Source organism: Mobula hypostoma, chromosome 11 (genome assembly GCF_963921235.1).
Source record: "Mobula hypostoma chromosome 11, sMobHyp1.1, whole genome shotgun sequence".
Lineage (NCBI taxonomy): Eukaryota > Metazoa > Chordata > Chondrichthyes > Myliobatiformes > Myliobatidae > Mobula > Mobula hypostoma.
This window is the reverse complement of record NC_086107.1, coordinates 21,687,770-21,712,508: the sequence shown is the minus strand read 5'-3', so window position 1 is coordinate 21,712,508 and position 24,739 is coordinate 21,687,770. Positions and strand designations below refer to the sequence as shown.

General features: G+C 39.7%; 1 protein-coding gene across 2 annotated transcripts in view; it reads right to left on the bottom strand.

Moving 5' to 3' along the window:
- The window catches only part of luzp2 (leucine zipper protein 2), a 427,971-nt gene that overhangs the window by 88,406 nt on the left and 314,826 nt on the right, over nt 1–24,739 (bottom strand). The window lies entirely within an intron of this gene.

Below are 24,739 nucleotides of genomic sequence, written 5' to 3'. Positions count from 1 at the left end.
GAAGGTGATAGGCAAGGCCAGGTGGCTGGGAAAGATAATGGGCTAGAGATGAAGGAATCTAATAGGAGAGGAGAGGGGACCATAGGAGAAAGGAGAGGAGGAAAGGCACCAGGGGGAGGTGATAGGCAGGTGAGAAACATAGAAACATAGAAACATAGAAAATAGGTGCAGGAGTAGGCCATTTGGCCCTTCGAGCCTGCACCGCCATTTATTATGATCATGGCTGATCATCGAACTCAGAACCCCACCCCAGCCTTCCCTCCATACCCCCTGACCCCTGTAGCCACAAGGGCCATATCTAACTCCCTCTTAAACATAGCCAATGAACTGGCCTCAACAGTTTGCTGTGGCAGAGAATTCCACAGATTCACCACTCTCTGCGTGAAGAAGTTTTTCCTAATCTTGGTCCTAAAAGGCTTCCCCTCTATCCTCAAACTGTGACCCCTCGTTCTGGACCTCCCCAACATCGGGAACAATCTTCCCGCATCTAGCCTGTCCAATCCCTTTAGGATCTTATACGTTTCAATCAGATCCCCCCTCAATCTTCTAAATTCCAACGAGTACAAGCCCAGTTCATCCAGTCTTTCTTCATATGAAAGACCTGCCATCCCAGGAATCAATCTGGTGAACCTTCTTTGTACTCCCTCTATGGCAAAGATGTCTTTCCTCAGATTAGGGGACCAAAACTGCACACAATACTCCAGGTGTGAAGAAGAGGGAGGGACATTATTTTACTGGAAAGAGAAATCAATATTCATGCCATCAGGTTGGAGGCTACCTAGACAGATAATAAGGTGTTGCTCCTCCACCCTGAGAATGGCCTCACTGTGTCACGAGAGGAGACCAAGAAACATGCATTAATGCCTCCACCGGAACCAGAAGACAAGCCAGCAGCTTTTTGAACAGGAGGGTCTTTCAGAGCTACATTCATACGGTAATTTAAATAAGTGTCTGGTTAACCTATCAAAAGTTATAATATGTAAGTGGGGAACTTCTAAGATGTTCAGTAGCAAACATTATCAGTACATAAAATACTCTGACTCTCTTTCCTGGGTGAGCAAACATTTTCCTCACAATCCATCCATCCCTAAGTGTTTTAATTTAAACACTGGAGCTCATGAATTTCTCCATGTCTTAACTATTGACCCAAATGCATTAACCTCTTCAGTCTTCATCATAACAGTTCCAATGCTCAAACACTTCTCTTGTGTCAGTACTCAAGGTGGCATCAGAAAGGTAAACAGTTTATTGGTTTTGCTCTATGCTACAACATATTATCCTGAATTTAATACTCTGGAGTCTTTTCAAAATAAATAAATAACTGTAGCATAATTTCCAACTCTTTATAATCTGTCAACCAATTAAATGCTATAAAGAGAAATTAAACTAGATTACTTCCATTTTGTAAATAAGCTTTTATATTGATAGATAAATTCAGAAATAAATATCAAACACCAGAAAATCTGCAGATGTCAAAACTCCTATCAACACAGAGAAAATACTGGCAGAGCTCAACAGGACAGGCAGCATCTATAGAAAATAGTAAATAGTCGATGTACTGGGCCGAGACCCTTCATCAGGACTGGAAAAAAAATGAGAAGTCAGAGTAGAAAGGTTGGAGGAGAGGAGGAAGAAGTACAAGGTGATAGGTGAAACCCCTATCTGTGTGTCTGAAATAAATATATTTAGATTGGATTCATTATTAAAATATTAAAACACCTTTGTTTAAAAGGCTGCACATTTTTCTGTGACTATGCAAGTTTCATATATTAGAACAAGATTTTTATGAAAATATTTGAATGTACAGTAAATAAAGAATGTTAAATAGGAGAGGTGAACATAATGATGATAGAAAATAGTTAACATTTCCATTATCATGGCCTGAATTCATCTGAAACAAATGATAAATAAACACAGGCTGTCCGGGACTTAAAAGTGCTGCATGAAATGAATTTTAGCAGTCTTCAAATCACTTAGTAGACCATAATTTAAGAAGTGAAATTGTACTTAATGTGGTTCTCATAGAATGCAAATTAGCAAGATTCAGAGGCCAGAACCAACATACTTAACGTCAGAGCTGGAGGAGATCTACAAAACACCAAAAACATTCTATACTGTGATTATCTTTTTTACAGAATGCAATTGCAGTTACACTCTGGGGCTGTTACTTATCTTTTCTGAAGTGCACACATTTGACATTTATGTATTTCATTTTAATGTACTTGTAAAAGTTACACTGGTTGTATCTTTTCCTGTACAATTCCATTCCCTAGAACTACAGTATGTGGCATGTACACAACGGCTGACTGATGTTGAATGCCAGGTATTACATTCCTCCGACAGTAACATTCTTCAATTTCAGTAGTGTAAAAGTCTATTCAAATATACTATACTTGCTGTCACGATGAGCAGTCTCCATGTTATGGAGAACAAAAGCTCTCAGTCAATGTTTCAAAATTAAGTTTCCTATGGAAATCCTTAAAAATCACTTTCAGTGGTTCTTTTAATACTAAAAAAGTTATTTAACAATATAGACCAGAAGGGAAAAAACTGATTCCTATATTATCTTGAATAGTGTAATAATGTTAGTGGGCATTATTTTCAGCATTGACACTCGGGTGGAGGGGGGGCGTTGCGTGGTCGACAGCTCGCCCCAGAATTCCTGGTGGCCAGTGCTATTTATTGTTCTTACTTTAAAATGCATTCGTGGGATTATAGTGAGATGTTCAAGTTCATTTATTGTTACATTTTTGCTTGGGTTATACAGTTATTCACTTGTGTGTTTGTGGGTCACTCTGACTGTAACCATGTAATCATCACCTCAACCATCTGTATATGACTGAGTGGCTTCTCACTAAGCAATGGCAGTCTGTCTGTTATTGTGATTGTCGCAATAAAGCTGACTGTTGAGATAAAGTGGCTCTTCACATCTGTCATCATGGACTGAATGCTTGCTGCAATATTACAGAGAGGAAAAAAGTAAATATGAATCCAAACAACTTTCCTGGATTATACATCGTCTAAAGGGGAAGAAAATTCAGAAAATCAGAGGTGCAACGAGGTTTGGGAGCCCTTGTGCAGGATTCACTAAAGGTTAACATGCAGGTTGAGTCAGTGGTAAATGTTATATTTTCTAACTCCAGAAACTACTTGAAAGAATAACATGGGAACCCAGGAAAGTGTACTGTATGTACTTAGTTTTAGTCTTTAGTGAGGTGTACAAATATGACGTGGTAGTGTAATGCCATATTCCACTCACATACTTCTACATTTAACCCATCATGATTTATATAAACAAACAATGTTTAATCAAACAATATTCTTACAGTATTACTCAAACATTACTGAAATACTAAATACACCACATGCCTAATTGCAGAGTTATAAACTTTAACTCAATATAGATAGAATGCATCTCAATTTAGATATATAACATATTGCACTCTCTCTATACATACACAGCATACTATATAATGCGACTTCTATAAAGATATCCACAGCATAGTAAATTTTAAATTGTCCCATTCAGGCCTAAAGATTTAATCACTGAGCAAGATTGTTACTCTTGTGGAATAACACCTTTCCTGACAAGGGGGCTCACTTTGCTTGGCAGCTGAGACTTGTGGCTGTCAAGTAATTTCAGGTTCTGCAGCCTCCTTTGTGGTGGTTGTAAGAGTTTACTCTGGGACTGCAGGGAGTGGTTCTGTCAGCTCTGACACCTTTCTTCTGGGCTTGCAGGCATCCTGAGCCGTGCACGGCAAACTGCTCGATCTGCTGATCTATCCCAGCCCACCCAGGCAAAGCTTTAAATCAATACTATCATTTTGAAAACACCTATATGATCAGCATATTACTCCTCCAACTCTTTAGCTCTCAGCCTGAATGATACAACAACTCTCAATCCCCACATAAGATAACCCTCATCAATGGCAAGTTCATCTCGCCGCTGGTAAAAATTGGGGAACTGGAATTTCTGCTGCACATTCCAGTCATTTTGAGTGGACATCTAGACCTGAGAGAGTGTGAGGTCTTTTCCTGGTTTCCCGTAATTGGGACACTTTCAATTTGCATTAAGGAGATAATGTCAAGAAGAGTGTCCTCTTTTGTATATTTTTATGGCATTTCCTTTACCAAGGTCAAATGGAAAAATCCATCAACAATTCTATGATTAGTTGTCCTCTTGAATTCAATTTTGCTTTGTGTCCCCCAAGAAACAGAGCCCACCTCTGAACTCATGCTGCTGCTCCTATGGATTGAAAATGGACATAAGTGGCTGATGATCGGTAATGAGGGTGAACTCTCTCTCACCAGTATTTGTTGAAACAATTTAAACCCCAAACCTCAGGGCCTCTTTGTCAATCTCTAAGTAATTTTTCTCTGTATCGGTAAGCGAGCATGATGAAAATGGTGTTCACTTCAATCACTCATCACATGTGACATGACTGCACCTGTACCATAAGGTGAGACATCACTGGCAAGCTTCATTGGACAATGTGGATCATAATGTGTCAGTACAGTGCCTGACATCACCACCTCCTTTACCTTTTGACAGCCATCTCACACTGCTTTGTCCATTACCATTTCTTCCCAACCTGTAATAATGAGTTCAAGGGGTAGAGCACAATAGCCAGATTTGGCAGGAACCTATTATAGTAGTTGACAAATCCTAAAAATGACCACAACTTTGACATGTCCTTTGGCCTTGGGGCATCCACCACTTCCTGAATTTTCTCAGCACACTTATGTAAACCTTGTGCATCAATCATATGAGCATAGTAAGTGATGCTTGGTTTAAAGAACTTACACTTGTTGCATCGTCCGCTGAACCCATAATCTTCTAACCTTTTTAACACTGTCTTGAGGTTCTGGAGATGTTCCTTGTCATCTCATCATATACAATGATGACATCCAGGTAACAGCGAGTGTCTTTCAACACCAAGTCCATAGCTTTCTGCCAGAGTGCAGGCGCAGATGCTACTCCAAAAATAAGTGAATTATAGTGATAAAGCCTTTTGTGAGTGTTTATGGTGAGAAACCCACTTTGAACTTTTCTTCCATCTCTATCTGTGGGTAGGCCTCATCTAAGTCTATGTTTCTTAAGAGTTTCTCTCCAGAAAGGTTTGTAAAGTTATCCTCTAACCTGGACAGAGGGTATTGATCTATTTTCAGTACCAGGTTGATCATGACCTTAAAATCACCACAGATCCTGACAGATCAATTCATCTCGGCTAGAGACCACTGGTGTTGCCTATGGGCTCTGCTCAGCCATGGAAAAAAATTCCCTCAGTCTCCATGTGATCTAGCTCACTGGTTATTTTATCACACATTGTACAGAGAACTGGACAGGCTTTGTCAAACTTGGCTGTAACATTTTCATGTAACACTGTTTTTTCCTTGATATGTTTGAGTTTTCCAATGCCATCCTTGAACACTGCCGTGGCATCATCCAGCACCTTTCTTAATTCACTTTAGTTGATTCTATTGCAGAAGTGGCATGCAAATGGCGGATGAATCCCCAATCAAGTTGTAGTTGTCTCAGCCAGACACAGCCCCATAATATTGGCCCCTTGTTTTTTATCATATACAATTCCAATGTGGTTTGTTGAGTGTTGTATTTCACTGTTACAAACATCATTTGTATAGGAGTTATCTTTTCTGTGGAATAAATTCTTAGTTGGATATCTGAAGGCTTTAGTTCAGTATCTTTGAAGTGCTATGCAAACTCATTTTATGTAATAACTAAAACAGCTGAGCCAGTGTCCAATTCCACTTTAATTAATTTGCCATTTATTTCTGGTGTTATCAATATTGCTTGTCTCTTTTAGTTTTCACATTGTAAATCTAAAGGTTATTCAGTCCTTCATCGCTTTTATCATGATCAGATCTTGCTTCAGCAGCATGTAGATAAGTGCTCTTTTTGAAATTGCAATTTAACCTTTTATCCTTTTCTCTTGTATGTGTAGTTCATTTATTTGGTCTGCCCAACATGTTCTTTGTAGGTGTCTACTTTGTGGCATTCTCTACAAGTTTCACCTTGTATTGGTCTGGTGTATGTAAGCCCTTGCCACAATAATAACACAATTTGTTCAGCCAGGCAAATTTCCATTCAGATGTTGCAATTTTGTTCACACTCACCTTCATTGCTGGTTGCAACTCACTTGCGTCTCTGTCTGTTGTTTCTATTGATACCGCTATTTCAACTGCTCTTTTAAATGTGAGTTGTGTTTTAGCTAGGATTCATTTTTGAATGCCTTTTGTAAGATTCCACAAACTAAACAATATCTCAGTGCATCATTAAGCCCATTACTGAACAGACCATGCTTGGACAATCTCTTCAATTCAGCCATGTATGCCCTTGCTTTTGATTCTGCTTATGAAACCTAAATTGTACTGCATTCAACAGTGGTTTTGGTTCTGAATGTTCATGTAATACTTTCACGATATCAGCAAAACTCATTTCAGTTGTGACACTGTGGATCATTTTTAAATAGCCCATTTTGAAAAAAAGTCAAAATAAAATTAACTTGCAGTAATCAGTGACGACTGATGGTGATTTCTAAGTGGACCTCATTCTGTGCTGAGTAAATATACCCAGCATTGTTTTCCCAGTAGGCCATTTTTGGTTGAATTACTCAGAATAATTTAGAAGATATGCTACTTTCAAAAGAGTATATTATCATGAGAATAACTTATAATTATTTTATTTAAAATTTGTGGATTTAAAGATTGTCCTGGCCAAAAAACAGTGTAAAACTAAAATTATTGAAGACTTCCGGGTCATCAAGGGAATGGCGGCGTAAGGAAAAGGTCTCTCGACAAAAAAGAAGGTAAACTGCCCCAAAATCGAATTTAGACAAATACTTAATATTGCATAACTATATTAATAAAAGGGGCAAGGATGATGTCTAAGAACAAGAATAAAAAGTCCGCTTCGAAGGCTGATAAACATAAAGAGACGCAGCAAGGCGACGGGCCTAGCTCCCCCACGGCAAGCCAGGACGGAGATAATGAGGGGGAATCAGTGACTCTGTCTTTGATTCTCGGAGAGATTCGCGAGTTCCGACAAGATAACAGCAAACAGCTGGAAGATATTAAAGGAGAAATAGTAAAAACTAACTCGCGGATAGATGAAGCCGAAGCGAGGATTGTTGGAATTGAAGAGAAGCTACAAAACGCCGAGGAAGTGATAGCAGAAATGCTGAAGCTACAAAACCAGCTCCAGTGGAAACTAATAGATCAAGAAGGCCGCTCGAGAAGGGAAAATGTGAGGATTTACGGAGTTCCCGAAGGAACCGAAGGTAAACCCGGATTGATGATTCCCTTCGTGGAGAAGCTGCTTAGAGAGAACCTTGATATACCGGCCGCAAAAGACCTACAGATAGAAGGGGCTTACCGCGCATTGGCACCACAGCCTCCGGCAGGCGCCCAGCCCAGATCGATTCTGATCAGATTTCTCAGTTACAGAACGAAGGAAGAGGTGCTTAAAAGAGCATGGCAAAAGAAAGGTTTCATGTGGAACAACTGCAAAATTAGTTTAGACCACAACTACGCACCGGGGATTCTTGCCAGACGGAAGGAATATACGGAAACACGGAGGGTCCTGAAGGAAAACAACATCAGATTCCAGACCCTGTATCCAGCTCGGCTGAGAGTCTTTTATGACGAAGGGACAAAAACTTACGCTACGGTGGAGGAGGCAACGTTGGACCTGGCAGACTGGGGACTACCTATTAAAGTTATCACCCAACTGGAGTCGCTACTGGAGAGGATTCGGCAGAAGTCGTGGCAGTTAGTGAGGCGAGGACGCTCCACTCGAACCAGAGTGTCAAACTACAAGGAAAAGCTGCAAATATTCAGACGCGAATGTACAGAGAATACAGATTAATTAAGAGAAATGACTGAAAAGAGTAAATCGGACTTAAAAGTAAAATGAAAACTGGTAACTGAAAATAAACTAGGCGGAATAACTTGAATGATAGCAATATGGTCGAGACATAAATAGGAGAAAATTCTCTATGATTATTCAAACTGCTGAGGGCCCGCTAACACAGGGTGAAGATAGAGGTTATCCCTCTGAACTGAGGCGGGTCGGTGCTCAGGCCTCACTGTGGGAAGTTGGGAAAAATTTTCAAATGTTATACGTTCAGAAATGTCTAGGGTGTGGTTATATGTCTTGGTTTACTGTTGAGAAGGGATTGCTTACTGTTTGGTTAGAAAGGGAGAGTGCTTTTTTTCTACTAGAGAAAAATGCAAACTGAATTGGTAAAAATAATTTCCTATAATGTTAATGGGGTTTTGAATCCAATTAAAAGAAATAAGATTATTTCTAAATTGAAAAAAGAGAGGGTACAAATAGCTTTCCTCCAGGAAACACATATGAGCCAATCTGAACATGGAAAATTAAAAAGAATGGGCTTTAAGCATATATTTTATTCATCATATAAATTGAGTCACAAAAGAGGGGTAGCTACTTTAATATCAAGTACTCTTAATTATGAACATATTTCAGAGACTAGAGACAAAGAAGGACGGTTTGTAAAAATCACGGGAAGAATAGAAGGTACAGAAATAACATTGCTGAATGTTTATGCTCCTCCAGGTAGTGAATGGTCATTTTATAGACACATTTTTGACCTAATGGTCAGTTCTCGAGGGGTAGTAATTTGTGGAGGGGATTTTAATATTAGATTAAATCCTATATTAGATTCTTCAAGAATAGTTACTCAGAATAAACCTCTGACTCGGAAAGTGAATTCATTGATGGAGGAGTTGGGAATTATAGATGTCTGGAGGGAATTACACCCTACTAGTAAAGATTATACATATTACTCTTTCCCTCATTCAGCCTATTCAAGGATAGACTATTTCTTTATCTTTAATACAGATAGACTCAGGATAAAAAACTGTAATATTGCAACAATTGATCTGTCGGATCATAGCCCAGTCTCTATGTCTCTAATCCTGGAAAGGAAAATGAGGAAAACACTATGGAGGCTAAACTCACATATACTCAATAACCCGAAAGTAATGGAGAGATTAAGGGGAGAAATCAAAGAATATCTAGACCTTAATGACACGGGAGAAACATCACCAGTGATATTATGGGATACATTGAAAGCTGTACTGAGAGGGAAAATTATTTCCATTACTACTCACATGAAAAAAAATCAATGCACAAAAATTAGCAGACCTTCAAGGAAAATTAAAACAACTTCAAGTTATAGATAGCAACAAAAGTAACTCAAATCGAAAACAGGAAATTAGGAAATTGCAAAGTGAAATTGATGATATTTATACGTTGGAAACTCAAAGAAATTTTCTTTACCTGAGACAAAAGAATTATGAAGTAGGAGGTAAATCAGCTAGATTATTAGCATATAAATTACGAAAACAACAAGCAGACAATACAATTCATAAAATAAAGAATCCAAAGACAAAGCTTGTGGAGAGTACAATAGGGAAAATTCAAGAGAGTTTTGAAACATATTATCGAGAGCTGTACTCCCAACCCCGGGCCCCCAATGAGCCCTATATAGACAGTGTATTGAACTTTTTAGATCTACCTAAACTTACAGATTTACAAAATGAAAGTTTATTAGAACCAGTAACTGTCAAAGAACTGAACGTGCCCATCTCTAGGTTAAAGGCTGGAAAGTCCCCGGGTTCTGATGGGTTTACCTCAGAGTGGTACAAGTCCCTGAAGACACAGTTAGCCCCATTACTACTTAACACCTTTAATTGGATCTTGCAGAGAGGAGAAACTCCACCTTCCTGGAGAGAAGCGATTATTTCAGTTATTCCTAAAGAGGGTAAAGATAAACTAGAATGTGGCAATTATCGGCCAATTAGTGTTCTTAATTTAGATTACAAACTATTTACATCTATATTAGCGCGCAGATTGGAAAAGCTTTTACCTGGCCTAATCCATTTAGACCAGACTGGATTTATTCAACAAAGACAAACACAGGACGATATAAGGAGAACTCTGCACATATTAGAACAGGTTAATAAGAACGAGACAGAGACAATGGTAGTAGGATTGGACGCTGAGAAAGCTTTTGATTCGGTTAGTTGGGCATTCCTATACAGAGTGTTAGGAAGATTCGGCTTTCAAGAAACGTTTATTAAAGTAATTCAGACCCTATATGACAGCCCTACAGCCCAAATTAAGATAAATGGGGACCTCTCTGACTCCTTCATTTTAGAGAGAGGCACTAGACAGGGATGCCCAATTTCTCCTCTCCTTTTTGCACTATATATTGAACCACTTGCCCAACTAATAAGACAGAGCGAAATCGTAAAAGGTATCAAGGTGTCAGGGATTGAACAGAAAGTGGCTTTATTCACAGATGATGTTTTGGTCTATCTGAGTGAACCAGAAAAATCATTTATAGGATTGTTTTCACTGTTGGATGACTTTGGAAAAATATCAGGTTATAAAATAAATGTAAAGAAAACGCAGGTTATGTCCCTAAATTATACACCATCCAAAAAATTGCAGGATACATACGATCTTAAGTGGGAAGCTAAATCATTAAAATATTTAGGAATAACCCTGCCGAAGGATCTTTCAACACTGTCACAGGTAAATTATGGGCCATTAATCTCAGAGATAAAAGCAGACGTGCATAGATGGAATCTTATCCCCTTTTTAAGTTTAAATTCAAGGATAAATACTATAAAAATGAATATTCTTCCTCGGTTATTGTATCTTTTCCGTACTTTACTGGTGGAGGTGGATGATAATCAATTCAGGGAATGGGACAAATGGATTTCCCGCTTCATTTGGCAAGGAAGGAAACCTAGAATTCGATATAACACCTTACAGTTAGGGAAGGAAGGAGGAGGTATGGTTCTTCCTTGCCTGAGAAATTATTTTTATGCCTCACAGGTAACCCCTCTGTTATATTGGTGTAATAGGGAATATAAGGCTAGATGGAAGGAAATAGAATTTGGATTAGTTGACAGTTTTCCTCTTCAGGCCTCAATAGCTGACAAAGGATTGATGGCCCAGTTGGAAAAATTTAATAATGCTTGGATAAATCTTACATTAAAAGTATGGCAGAAGGTGGTTAATTCATGTGGAATTAATAACATGTTAAAACTCTTTAGATGGTGTGCATATGATACCGAATTCCTTCCCAACAGAGGAGATAAAAGATTTGAGCTATGGATAAAGAAAGGTCTTACAACCTACCTCTCATTTATAGATAAAAGAGTATTACAAAGTTTCCAAATCCTGCAGGACAAACATGGCCTAGAACATAATGACTTTTTTAGGTACCTTCAAATACGAAACTATGTTAACCAGAGTTGTAGATATACAGACCTATCAAAAGTAGAATTAGAATTTTTCAAGATTCTGAATTCGGCTTGCAGTTCAATACCTAGTAAATCAGTTTCTCGCCTATATAATGCACTCTCCCATGCTAAAAATGTAAATACACTGTATATTAAAGAGAAGTGGGAGAAAGAAGCGGGGTTGGTACTTTCAGAGGAGGCTTGGGGGAAAATCTGCAGCTTTCAATGGTCCTCGACTAATTCTTTGACTTGGAGAGAACATTGTTGGAAAAACATTATAAGATACTTCAAGACCCCATATCAGGAAAAATATAAAGATACAAATGTGATGTGTTGGAGAAGGTGCGGCTCCAAGGAGGCGAATCATTTTCATATTTTCTGGGATTGCCCTAAATTAAGTCTATTTTGGGAAGGTATTCATAGAACATTAGTTAAGGTACTTAGGTCCCAGATACCTCTGAACTTTGAGACGGTCTATTTGGGGCATGTATTGTTCCTTGAACAGAAGGAAGATATAAAGTTGCTGCAGGCCCTCTTAGCGGCAAGTAAGATATCAATCACTAGAAAATGGCTAAATCCAATACCACCTACATTAGAAGATTGGTACGAAATTATCTTGGAAATATTTAAAATGGAAAAGTTGACTTACTCCCTGAGAACTCAAAAAGAAACATTTTATCAAATCTGGAATAAATGGATTGAATATATAACCCCAATGCGAGCAGACTCTCCTAATGATTTATATTGCTCTTCTCATCAACACAGTAATATTGCTAACGTAAACACCCCTAGTCTAAATGTTTGTTTTTTTTTGGAAAATAGAGAATTAACACAAGTAAAGGGAAAGATTTGGGAAAGGGATAAAAAAAAAGAAAAAATTAAGTAAATAAGTACATAGGGATTGGATAATTATGTCTGCGGGCAGGAACAAGCATGAACAAATTGGGATATAAACACCTACAATGGTTGGTATATAGGCTTGTATGCAACATTTTAGACCAGTGGAAATGGTCCAGAAGGGTTGTATGGAAACTATTATTACCATTTTTCTTAACAACTAATTTCATTACTTAGCCTAATAGGTTAGATTTACCACAGTACATAATTATCTATTTAAATGTTTATTTTCCTTTTATATCATCTCAATGTGTACTTAAGAATGTATAAATAATTGTAGTTTTATACATATAAAAAAATGGAAAAGGTTATATGTGTGAAAAAAGTACATGATAATTGTGAATTCCTTATCCAAATAAAAATAAAATTAAAAAAAAACTAAAATTATTAGCAGAATTCGTTCAGTTTAAAGAGTGGGTCACCATCATCTTAGTAAGAACAATCAAGAATGGAGAAATGAGAGATGAAGGAGAAAAGTCATAAAGCGAAAAAAAAACACTGCAGATGCTGGGAATCTGAATGAAAAATAGAGATGCTAACCTGTGGGAGAGAAAGTGAGGATTTGGGCTAATGACCTGCTTTTGTTTTTTTTTCTGTATAAGTACATACTGCATTTTCTGGGTTTTTTTTTTAGTTTTAAAATGTTGCATATTTGCTGGCCAGAGACATCCAAAATCAGTGAATAATTTAAAAGTAAATTGTTTAGACTTTAACTTAACATGCAATAAGTGATGCTCAATAATATGCTATTTTAAATTGTCAAATGGGAAGGTCATGTTTTCCAGCTGACTGATGGGTTAGAAGAGAGTGTGCATGTGTAAAGTGTGCATGTATGTGGAGAGGGAGGAGAAAGGAGGGGAGAGGAGATGGAGGAGCGGAGGGGAGTAGGGAGGGGGAGGGGAGAGGGAAGGGGAGAGGGGAGAAAGGAAAGAGGAGAAAGGAGAGAGGAAAGAGGAGACATGGAGGAGAGAGGGGAGGGGAGAGAGGAAGGGAGCAGGGAAGGAGGAGAGGAGAGAGGGGGAGAGCAAGGAGGGAGGAAAGGAGAAACATCAGAGGAGAGAAGAATGAGACGTGAGAGATGAGTGAGGAGAAAAGAGAGAGGAGAATAGAGGGGGAGGGAGAAGAGAGGCGAGAGGAGAGAGGAGGAGAGTGGGAAAGGAGGAGAGGGAAGAGGAGAAGAGAGAGGGGAGAGAGGAAGGGGAAAGGAAAAAGGACTGGGGAGAGTGTAAAGAGAAAGAAGAAAAGAGGAGAGAGGTTGGAGGAGAAAGGAGTGGGATTGTGTTTGTGTGTGTGCGTGCATCAAGGAAGGGAGGGAGGAGAAAGGTCAGAGTTGGTATTATTTAAATATGGTCATTTATACATATTACTTAAAGGATTGTGAAAACAAGCCAGATCCAGTTAAATGTTCTTACCTATGCATAAGCATGGTGTTAATTTGATGGACGTTAAAGTGAATCAGTAGCCTTATTTAAAATTAAGCTTGAAGATAATTTGTAGTGTTTATAAAGCTCTGAAACATGCCAGCACACCTAAATACTGACACGGCTGTCAAGAGAAGCAATTCCGAAACAAAATATGCATATTTATAAGGCTCTCTTTATTAATTCTGATCTTCTTTGTGTAACACTTATAGAAACAATCATTAATTATTTACAGGCTAGGTATTCAAATAATGCATTAATTATTTAATAATTATTTAACAAGCTGTGGGTGAGAAACTTCCATTCAATATTTACAGTTATTTTAATGGAGTGATATGGACATCATTAAGAAGACTTTTATAAGACGATAAGAAATGCAAGTAGGAGTTGGCTACTCAGCCCTATACAATAGGCTTTTGTTGGAGTGAAGGATTTGGCTGACTGGAATGGGATGCTGGCAAGCCTGACGGATGAGAGACGTAAAGACTCCAGTGAGGAAAAAAGAAGGAAGTATATTTCAGGTGTAGGCAGCTGGGAATAAGCGAGTTCCTTGAGGAGTATGAGGGATGAGGAGCATATGTAAGAAGGAAATTCTGAGGACAAAATTCAGACATTAAGCAACCCCTGTAGACAAGGTAAAGGTGAATTCTATAATAGCCCATAACTATATTTTGAGTTAAAGAGTTTGGAGATCCAGAGCTGGGCAATATCTGAAATGAGGGCTTCTCATCTGTATTTAACACGAAGGATATGGAAACCAGTGAGTTCAAAGAAGAGAATCAGAATTAAGTTGAATATCATTGGTATATATCATGAAATTTGTTGTATTTGTGGCAGCAGTGCAATGCAATACATAATAATAGAAAAGAAAATTATATTATATATGCGTGTGTGTGTGTGTGTGTGTATTTATAATATAAAGACAGAGAGCGAGTGAGTCATAGAGTACTGCACAGAAACAGGCCGTTTGGCCCATCTAGTCCATGCTGAATCATTTTAAACTGCCTACTCCCATCAATCTGCACCATGTCCATAGCTGTCCATATCCCTGCTATCCATGTACCAATCCGAACTTTCCCTAAATTGAAATCCAACTCGCATGCATCACTTGTGCTGGCGGCTCATTCCACACTCTCACGACCAACTGAGTGAAGATGTTTTCCCTCATGTTTCCCTTAAATTTCTCATCCTTCACCCTTAACCTATGACCTCTGGATGTAGCCCAACCCAATTTCAATGGAAAAAGTCTGCTCGCATTAACCCTATCTGTACCCCTCATAATTTGCATACCTCTATTAAATCTCCTCTTAATCTTTGACATTCTAAACAATACAGTTCTAACTTGTTCAATCTTTCCTTATAACTCAGGTCCTCCAGATCTGTCAACATCCTTGTAAATTTTCAGCGCACTCTTTCAATTTTGTTTACATCTTTCCTATATGTAGGTGACCAAAACTGCACAAAGTACTCCAAATTAGGCCTCACCAATGTCTTACACAACTTCAACATAATATCCCATCTTATATACTCAATGCATTAATTTATGAGGACTAATGTGCCAAAAGCTTTCTTTACGACCCTATCTACGGGTGATACCACTTTCATCCAATTATTTACCTGTATTCCCAGATTCCTTTGTTCTACCACTCTCCTCAGTTCCCTACTGTTCACTAGGTAAGGCCTACCTTGATTGGTCCTACCGAAGTGCAAAACCTTGCACTTGTCTACATTAAATTTTATCTGCCATATTTTAGCCCATTTTTGCAGCTGATGCAAATGCTTCTGCAAGCCACGATAGGCCTTCCTCGCTGTCCACTAGACCCTTAATTTTGATGTCATTTTCAAATTCAGAGGTTCTGTTGTTTTAGATGTGACAGAGTGGAGGTGGGGGATTAAAGGAGGAGGGGTAGCATAATTAGTCAGCGTAAATGTCACAGCAGTACTCTGTCAGGACAGACTGGAGAACTCGACTAGTAAGTCATTATGGGTGGAACAGAGAAATAAGAAAGTTAGAACCATGTTAATGGGGCTATATTACAGACCACTCAACAGTCCTAGGGATTTAGAGGAACAAATTTGTAAAGAGATTGCAGGCTGTTGCAAGAAAAAAGTTGTTACAATAGGTGATTTTAACTTTCCACATATTGACTGGGAATCCCATACTGTAAAAGGACTAGATTAGATCAGATGACCACAATGCCATTAGTTTCAAAGTAGTCAGATCCTGCTCCTCTTGCAACCAAGTCTCTGTAAAAAAATAAAAAGAGTGAGGTAATGTTCATGGGTTCAGTGTCCATTTAGAAATCAGATAGCTGAGGGGAAGAAGCTGTTCCTGAATCCTTGAAGTGATTGAGTGCGTGCCTTTAGGCTTCTGTATCTCCTTCCTAATGGTGGCAATGAGAAGAGGGCATGTCCTGTGTGATGAATGCCGCCTTTTTGGAGTATCGCTCCTTGAAGATGTCCTGGATACTATTGAGGCTAGTGCCCATGATGGATCTGGCTAAGTTTACAACTCTCTACAGGTTAGTTTGATCCTGTGCTGTAACAGCCCTTACCCCTCACCCCCGCCATACTAGATGGTGATGCAGTCAGTAAGAATTCTCTCCATAGTACATCTGTAGAAATTTGTATCGTTGGTGACATATCAAATTTCCTCAAACTCCAAATGAAATATAGCCACTATCATGCCTTCTTTGTAGCTGCATCGATACATTGGGCCCAGGGTAGATCCTCAGAGATTGTGAATTCCAGAAACTTGAAATTGCTCATTCTTTCCACTTCTGATCACTCTATGAGACTGGTGTGTGTTCCCTTGTCTTACACTTTCTGAAGTCGACAATCAGTTCTTTGGTCTTACTGACGATGAGTGCAAGGTTGTTGCTGTGAGACCACTCAACGAGCTAATATATCTCGCTCCTGTATGCCTTCTCCATCACCATCTGAAATTCTGCCAACAATAGTTGTGCACATCAACATTAACAAGGAGTTGTTCATGGTCTTGAAGCACACAAGGTTGCATAGATCCCTTAGAGCTGACCAGATATATCCAGGAAGTGGGAAGTAATAAAGGATACTACTGTGGTGTCAGGAAAACTGAAAGATGGCTAATGTTATGCTTTATGCAAGGATAAGCCGGGTATTTACAGGCCAGTGAACCTTAATCAGTGGCAGGAAAGCTACTGGAAGTGATCCTAAAGGAAAGATTTTATTTACATTTGAAAAGCCAAGGACTGATTTGTGACAATCAACATGGTTTTGTTTGTGGGAGATCATGTCTCACAAATTTGGTTGAGTTTTTTTTTGGAATTAACCAAAATAAGGGTAGGGCAGTGAAATCTGTCCAAGTGAAATTTAGCAAGGCCTTTGACAAGGTTTCCTGTGGTAAGTTACAACAGGATCTAGACCAGGTGAATGGCTGATGAAATTTAACTTTGGCAATGTGAAGTGGTGTATTATGCAAAGTTATAGCAGGCCAGAACATATAGTATATAGTGAATAGTAGGGCTTCGGGTAGTGCTATTGAACAACCAATGCTAATTGGAAATAATGTGCTGAGATAGAATGATGTCTAAAACTTGCAGGTTGTAAAATTCAGGGCAAAAATTGAGGCCATAGTGTTTTGCTTGTAGTAGGAAAATAACCTGGAACAGAACAAGTATATTGTCTGTCAGGAGCATGCTAACCAAGTACAATGTGGCACCTGAAATGTGAAGAGTAGAGTACTGATTAAGAGATTGAAAGTGAGGGAGAAGTTGAGTCTTCCAGAAGATCACTTAGATCATATCAGAGTGTTTGCGACAGATTTCCCGAAAATTAATCAGTTATGGAGTAGCTCCATTTGTGTAAAAGCAAACAGAAACAATAAGCAAACAACAGGAATTCTGCAGATGCTGGAAAATTCAAGTAACACACATTAAAGTTGCTGGTGAACGCAGCAGGCCAGGCAGCATCTCTAGGAAGAGGTACAGTCGACGTTTCAGGCCGAGACCCTTCGTCAGGACACAATAAGAGACAATAAGCGATGGTTTAAACTGTAAAGAGATGGCAGTAGTAATAAATGAAACAGAATGTATTTTGGAAGGAACGGAAGTAAAGTAGCTTTCAAAATTGGTGGCTGAAGAAAACTGAAGAAATTTAGTGTACAAAAAGTGAGATTAGAGAATGAAAGGCACCAAGCATAACCAGAAGGAAAGGACTTGTGATTAAGAGGAATCAACAAGACAGGGCCAATCATCCATTCATTCAGGGAGTGAAGTTGTAAATTTCAAGGGAGAGAATGTGAATATTTTCCTTGTTAAATATCATGTATCTGCTCTGGATGCTTAATTAATGAATCTGTTGTGTTTATAACAAGATGTACCTGGATTAGTGTGTTGTAGTTTTGAACAAATCTCCTGATCTGGATTAGTATGAATTAGTAAAGCCCACAGTGGTGACTTAGATGAGACTTGACTAGCAAATGAAGGCAGACACCTTGAGTAGGATAAAACAAGAGCCCGCTCTTGACCAGAGGTCAATCCTTGTAGATTGTTAGTTATACTGAATGTTAGTGTCTCTTTAGCATACACCAGGATGTTGACTGAAGACCTTTAGAGAGACTTTAAAGCTAAGGTGAGGAAGAAGAGCAGTGATGTGCATGTACAGACATTGTTAGAGGAGTGCCAAGATGATTTAGTGATTTTCATTGGGCGAAAAAGTCAATGATAACAGTCCAAAGGCTTATTGAATAGTAAGTTAATTGGTCATTGTAAATTGTCGCACGATTAGGTTAGGGTTAATCACGGGTTGTCAGGCGTTGCAGGGCAGCATGGCTTGAAAGGCCAGAAGGGCCTATTCTGTGCTTATCTCTAAAATAAATGAAATAAAACAAAATAACCAGATAGGGAATGATGTTGAAGATGTGCTCCATACATATTGTGCTGAGAGATATTATGACATTACATTTGCTTTCGATTTTGGACAGGATAAAAGGATATCAGAGTTGCCAGATATCAGATTGGACCTCTGTCATGTCAAATCATCCAGACTGCTGACATCATGCAGCAACAATGTGTGAATATTTTATTTTATGTTTATTTTTATTGATAGATGTTGCATGGAACAGGCCCTTCTGTCCCAGTAAGCTGCCCCATCCAGCAACCCACCTATTCAACCCTAGCCTAAAAACAGGACAATTTACAATGACCAATTAACCTACTAATCATTATGTCTTTGGAATATGGAAGGAAGCTGGAACACCCCAGAGCAAACAAACGCAGTTCTCAAAAGAATGTACAAACTCCTTACAGAGAGCAGCGCAGTTGAACTCCGAAGTCCGCAATGCCACAAGCTATAATGGCGTCACACTAACCACTACATTACCATGACTTAGCCTAGCTCAGCATAGCAGAATCTTGAGAAAGCCAAGCCTCGAATCAATATGATACCTAAAAATGATAATGACCTCAACAATTAGAGGACTCACAGGGAATGTGAAGAAAAGCTCTCCTACATGTTCAAAGTGAGACAGATTATGCTGTTAGTCAGAAGTTAGTAAGCAGGTGGGTAAACCAGGTGCAGAATTGTAGAATCAGTGACATTGGGAAACTCTAAAGTTGATCATAGCTAGAAATTGATAAACCTTATAGAAATATATATGCCTTCCTCTGCGTTAACTCTTCCAACTTAAGCTGAAATGAATAAAGAAGAAATCACATATATGGAGAAAACTTCTTACGTTGAGAGTGTTCTGATCGATAACCAATTGCAGGAAATCCAGCGACTATACTGAATAGGACTCAATCCTTTTCTTTTACTTTATACTTTATTGTTGCCGAACAATTGTTACTAGAACGTACAATCATCACAGCGATATTTGATTCTGCGCTTCACGCTCCCTGGAGTACAAATCAATAGTAAATATTAAAAATTTAAATTATAAATCATAAATAGAAAATAGAAAAGGGAAAGTAAGGTAGTGCAAAAAAAACAAGAGGCAAGTCCGGATATTTGGAGAATACGGCCCAGGTCTGGGTCAGGATCCGTTCAGCAGTTTTATCACAGTTGGAAAGAAGCTGTTCCCAAATCTGGCCGTACGAGTCTTCAAGCTCCTGAGCCTTCTCCCGGAGGGAAGAGGGACGAAAAGTGTGTTGGCTGGGTGGATCATGTCCTTGATTATCCTGGCAGCACTACTTCGACAGCGTGCGGTGTAAAGTGAGTCCAAGGATGGAAGATTGGTTTGTGTGATGTGCTGGGATGTGTTCACGATCTTCTGCAGCTTCGTCCAGTCTTGGACAGGACAACTTCCATACCAGGTTGTGATGCACCCTAGAAGAATGCTTTCTACGGTACATCTATAAAAAATAATGAGGGTTTTAGGGGACAGGCCAAATTTCTTTAGTTTTCTCAGGAAGTAAAGGTGCTGGTGGGCCTTCTTGGCAGTAGACCCTGCTTGGTTGGACCAAGTCAGATCATTTGTGATATTGAACCCGAGGAACTTAAAGCTTTTGACCTGTTCCACTTGCATACCACCGATGTAAATTGGGTTGTGCGGTCCGCTACTCCTTCTGAAATCAACAACCAATTCCTTCGTCTTGCTGATGTTGAGGGATAGGTTATTGTCTTCGCACCATGCCACCAGGTTCTTAATTTCCTCTCTGTACTCAAACTAATGTACTCATTACCCGAGATACGGCCTACAATTGTTGTGTCATCAGCAAACTTATATATTGAGTTTGATGGAAACTTGGCTACACAATCATGGATGTACAGTGTGTACAGCAGGGGGCTGAGTACACAGCCTTGTGGAACACCAGTGCTCAGAGTGATTGTAGAGGAGAGCTTGTCCCCTATTTTTACAGCCTGGGTCCTGTCTGTGAAGAAGTTGAAGATCCAGCTGCAGATCTGAGTGCTAATTCCCAGGTTCCGGAGCTTAGGAATCAGTTTATTTGGAATGATACTATTAAAGGCAGAGCTGTAGTCAATGAAAAGGAGCCTTACATATGCGTCTTTATCCTCCAGGTGTTCTACGGAGGAATGTAGGGCCAGAGAGATGGCATCTGCCATTGACCTGTTGCTCCGGTAGGTAAATTGCAAAGCGTTGAGATTGACTGGTAGGCTGTGGTTGACGTGTGCCATAACCAATCGCTCGAAGCACTTCATAGCAATTGATATCAGAGCCACAGGTCGATAGTCATTCAGGCATGCCACCTTGCTCTTCTTCGGCACTGGGATTATCGTTGCCTTCTTAAAACACGAGGGGATCTTAGACTGAAGCAAGGAGCAGTTGAAGATGTCAGCAAACATTCCAGCTAGCTCGCTTGCACGGGCCCGGAGAACCCTTCCCTGGACGCCATCTGGGCCCGTCGCCTTCCTTGGATTTATCTTCTGGAAGGCCCTTCTAACGTCCTCCGCGGTGATGATGAATCTCGATGACACCACATCCGGTTCATCCGGAGGGAACGGGATGCTCCTCTTCTGTTCGAATTTTGCGTAGAATACGTTAAGTTCGTCAGGAGGAGAAGTGCCACAGCTATTGATATTCCCAGCCTTTTCTTTGCACCCAGTGATCTAATTTAGACCCCACCATAGTCTACTGGCATCCCTCTGGTTAGCCTGGGCTTCCAACTTGGCTCGATATTGCCTTTTGGTGCTCTTAATGGCTTTCCAGAGTTCACGCCTGGATTCCATGTAGCGACTGGTATCCCCGGACCTAAAAGCCACAGCCTTAGCCTTCAAAAGGGACTTGACCTCATAATTCATCCAAGGTTTCCGGTTAGGGAATACCCGGATGGTCCAAACTTCTGTTGGAATAGGAGATTGTTGATTAAATGCAACAGCAGATGCAGCTTTCTCATGAGACCTATAGGCAGGCGCATACATGCAGTTCTAATTATGAGGACTGTCTGAGTTAGAGGGTTGTGTCCAACAGTTATGACCACTAACCTCAGATAGAAACTGCTTTGGAATAGAGAATGAAGAACTGGGTGAAAAGTTACATCAACCAAAACAAGGTCCCCTCGTTAGGTCCACGTTTTTGAGGAAACCACTTACATTTAATTTATTGGATGATACAAGGATATTCCAAAGAGGAAAATTTTAAGTTGTTCTTTAAGAGTATATAATCAATGTTGAATTCTGCTGTGTCAGCAAATAACTGTAGTACCAGAGGTCCCAACATACTAGACCACTGCTATACTAAAATAAGGATGCCTTCTATTCCACACCCCATCAGTCGTTTTGGAAATCTGATCTCTTGGCTGTCCTTCTCCTACCTGCGTACAGTCAGTGACTAAAGAGCAAAGCTCCAGAGATTTTGACAACAAAGAGGTGGTCACAGGAGGCAGAGGAACGGCTATGGGATTGCTTTAAGTCAGTGGACAAGGCTGAGTTCAATGACCCATCTAAGGATATGAATGAATACACCATAGATGTAACTGACTTTATTAAAACAGCTGTAGATAAGTATATCTCCACAAATTAATTCTGTCTAGCCCAATCAGAAGCCCTGGATGAACCATGAGATCTGAAATCTGCTGAGAGCCAGATCGGAGGCATTCAAGTCTGGTGACCAAGAAAGTTACAAGAAGTCCAGGTACGATCGCAGAAAAAGCCATATCACGTGGGAAGTGGCAATTGCAGACCAAACTTGAATCATTGAAGGATGCTTGACAATTGTGGCAGGCCTTGATACTATCACTCTTATAAAGCGAAATCAGGCAACATTGGTGACAACAGGGTTTTGCTTACAGATGATCAAGACAGGGAGGAACCATCATGAACTCCCACAGTCCCCAAGGATCCAATGATTTCAGTCTCTGAAGCTAACGTGTGAGTAGCCCTGTTGCCCAGTAGCACTTACATCCACAGTGATGGAATGTTTTGATAGGTTGGTGATGAAATGTATCAAGTACTGCCTGAGAAATGACTTAGATCCACTTCAATTTAGCTACTGGAGCAACAGGTCCACAGCAGATGTCACCTCATTGGCTCTTTACTCAACCTGGGAACATCTGGATAGCAAAGATATAAACATCAGAACGCTCTTTATTGACCACAGCTCTGCATTCAATACTATAATCCCCTCAAAGCTAATCAGAAAGCTCCAAGACCTTGGCCTCAGTACCCTCTTGTGCAATTGGATAAGGATTTCCTCACTTGTTGACCCCAGTTGGTTTGGATTGGTGGCAACACCTCCTCCATGATCTCCATCAGCACAGGTGCACCACAAAGCTGTGTACTTAGCCCCCTCCTCTACTTGCTTTACACTTATGACTGTGTGGCTCTAATGACGTATTCAAGTTTGCTGATGACGTCACTGCCGTAAGGCCAAATTTTAAAAATCTGGCTGTGTGGTGTCATAACAACAACCTCTTCCTCAATGTCAACAAGACTAAGGAGCTGTTTATAGACTTTAGGAGAAAGAAACTGGAGGTCTAAGAGCCCGTCTTCACGGGAGGATCAGAGGTGGAGAGTTTTAGCAACTTCAGATTCCTAGGTGTTATTATTTTGGAGGATCTGTCCTGGGCCCAGCACGTAAGTGCAATTATGAAGAAAGTAGAACATCACCTCTACTTCCTTGGGAGTTTGTGGAGATTTGGAGACTTCTAAAACTTTGACAAACTTCTATAGATGTGTAGTGGAGAGTATATTGACTGGCTGTATCACAACCATTGAGCACGTCTTCATGAAATGGTGTCGCAGGAAAGCAGCATCTATCATCAGGTTCCCCACCACCTAGGACATAGTCTCTTCTCACTGCTGTCATCATGGAGAAGATGTAAGATCTTCAGGCCTCACACCACCAGGTTCAGAAACAGGTACGGCCCCTTAATCATCAGGATCTTGAACCAAAGGAGATAACTGCACTCAGCTTTATTTGCCCCATCATTGGCATATTGCCAGAACTAATGGTCTCACTAATAAGGACCTTTCATCTCATGTTCTTGATATTTACTGTTTATGTATTTATTTTTATTATTTCTTATGTTTGCATTTTCACTGTTTGTTGTCTTCTACACTCTGATTGAATGGCCTATTTGGGTGGTCTTTCATTGATTCTGTTATGGTTATTATTCTAAAGATTTATTGAGTATACCACACAAAAATAAACCTCAGGGCTGTATATGGTGACATAAATGCACTTTGATGGTATAATTTACTTTAACTTTGAAGTCTTAGCTCTTATTCAGAATTCCTCCTGGCAAACTCCTATGAGAATCAAGCAGTGCATTTGCTAAAAGTCAATGTTATCAACTGCAGAAAGAAGAAAACATGTTAATTTAGAGATGGCCCTTCCACCTTTTTATTTGTGACAAGCCTGAAGAGATTGGAAATGTTATAATTGTGGTACAGTTTGACATATTGTCCAACAATGCAAGTATGATCCAAATTCCATCATAAATCACAGTTAAAAGGTAAGTAAACTAAAAAGCTTTTGGAGTTTTAATTGATCAGTGAATGTTTAAGGTTACCTGTTTAAGGAATGTTTAAGGTTCCCCTAAGAACAGTATTATTATTATTGTTACGTTTTTATTTTTCCCCAGCTCAAACTGGTAAAACCTGAGGTATGGGCATAACCGAGCAAACTCATTTCTCAATTGCTGGGAACTTTTGGACTATTCAGTGGTGTTTAGTATTGTGGCTCTCTGGAGATGTACGTAGGTATTACTGTGCAGGCCTAATTGTTTAATGCAATTGTGTAGTGACTTTGAGATGATACGTGTTGTAGATATTACTAATAGGGCAATATATAGCATGCTCATGTTCCATAGTCTATCAATTTCCTCTTTTAATTCAGCATATTTCTCGTGTTTTCCACTTATTGATTTTTATAGGAGGGGAGGAGAAGATGGCGGCACGACGCAGCGTGCACGGCCGCTCCGAAATGATATCATCTTTGTGAAGTAGGATGCCGTGCACAATCCTGGGGTGGAGACAGTTGTGAGAAGCACAGAGGAACATCTGGAGAAACTTCTGAAATGCCTGCTTCGCTGCCGCTGCTACTGTGCGATCGGGAATCTCCGGAGGGGAAGGCCCCAAATCCTTGGCTTTGCCTATTGCCTGTTGCTGGGGCCAGAGTTGAAGCGCTCGGCAGAGATGGTGCTCGGTGCTCAATGTCTGAGGGCCGGTTGGAGGCTCGA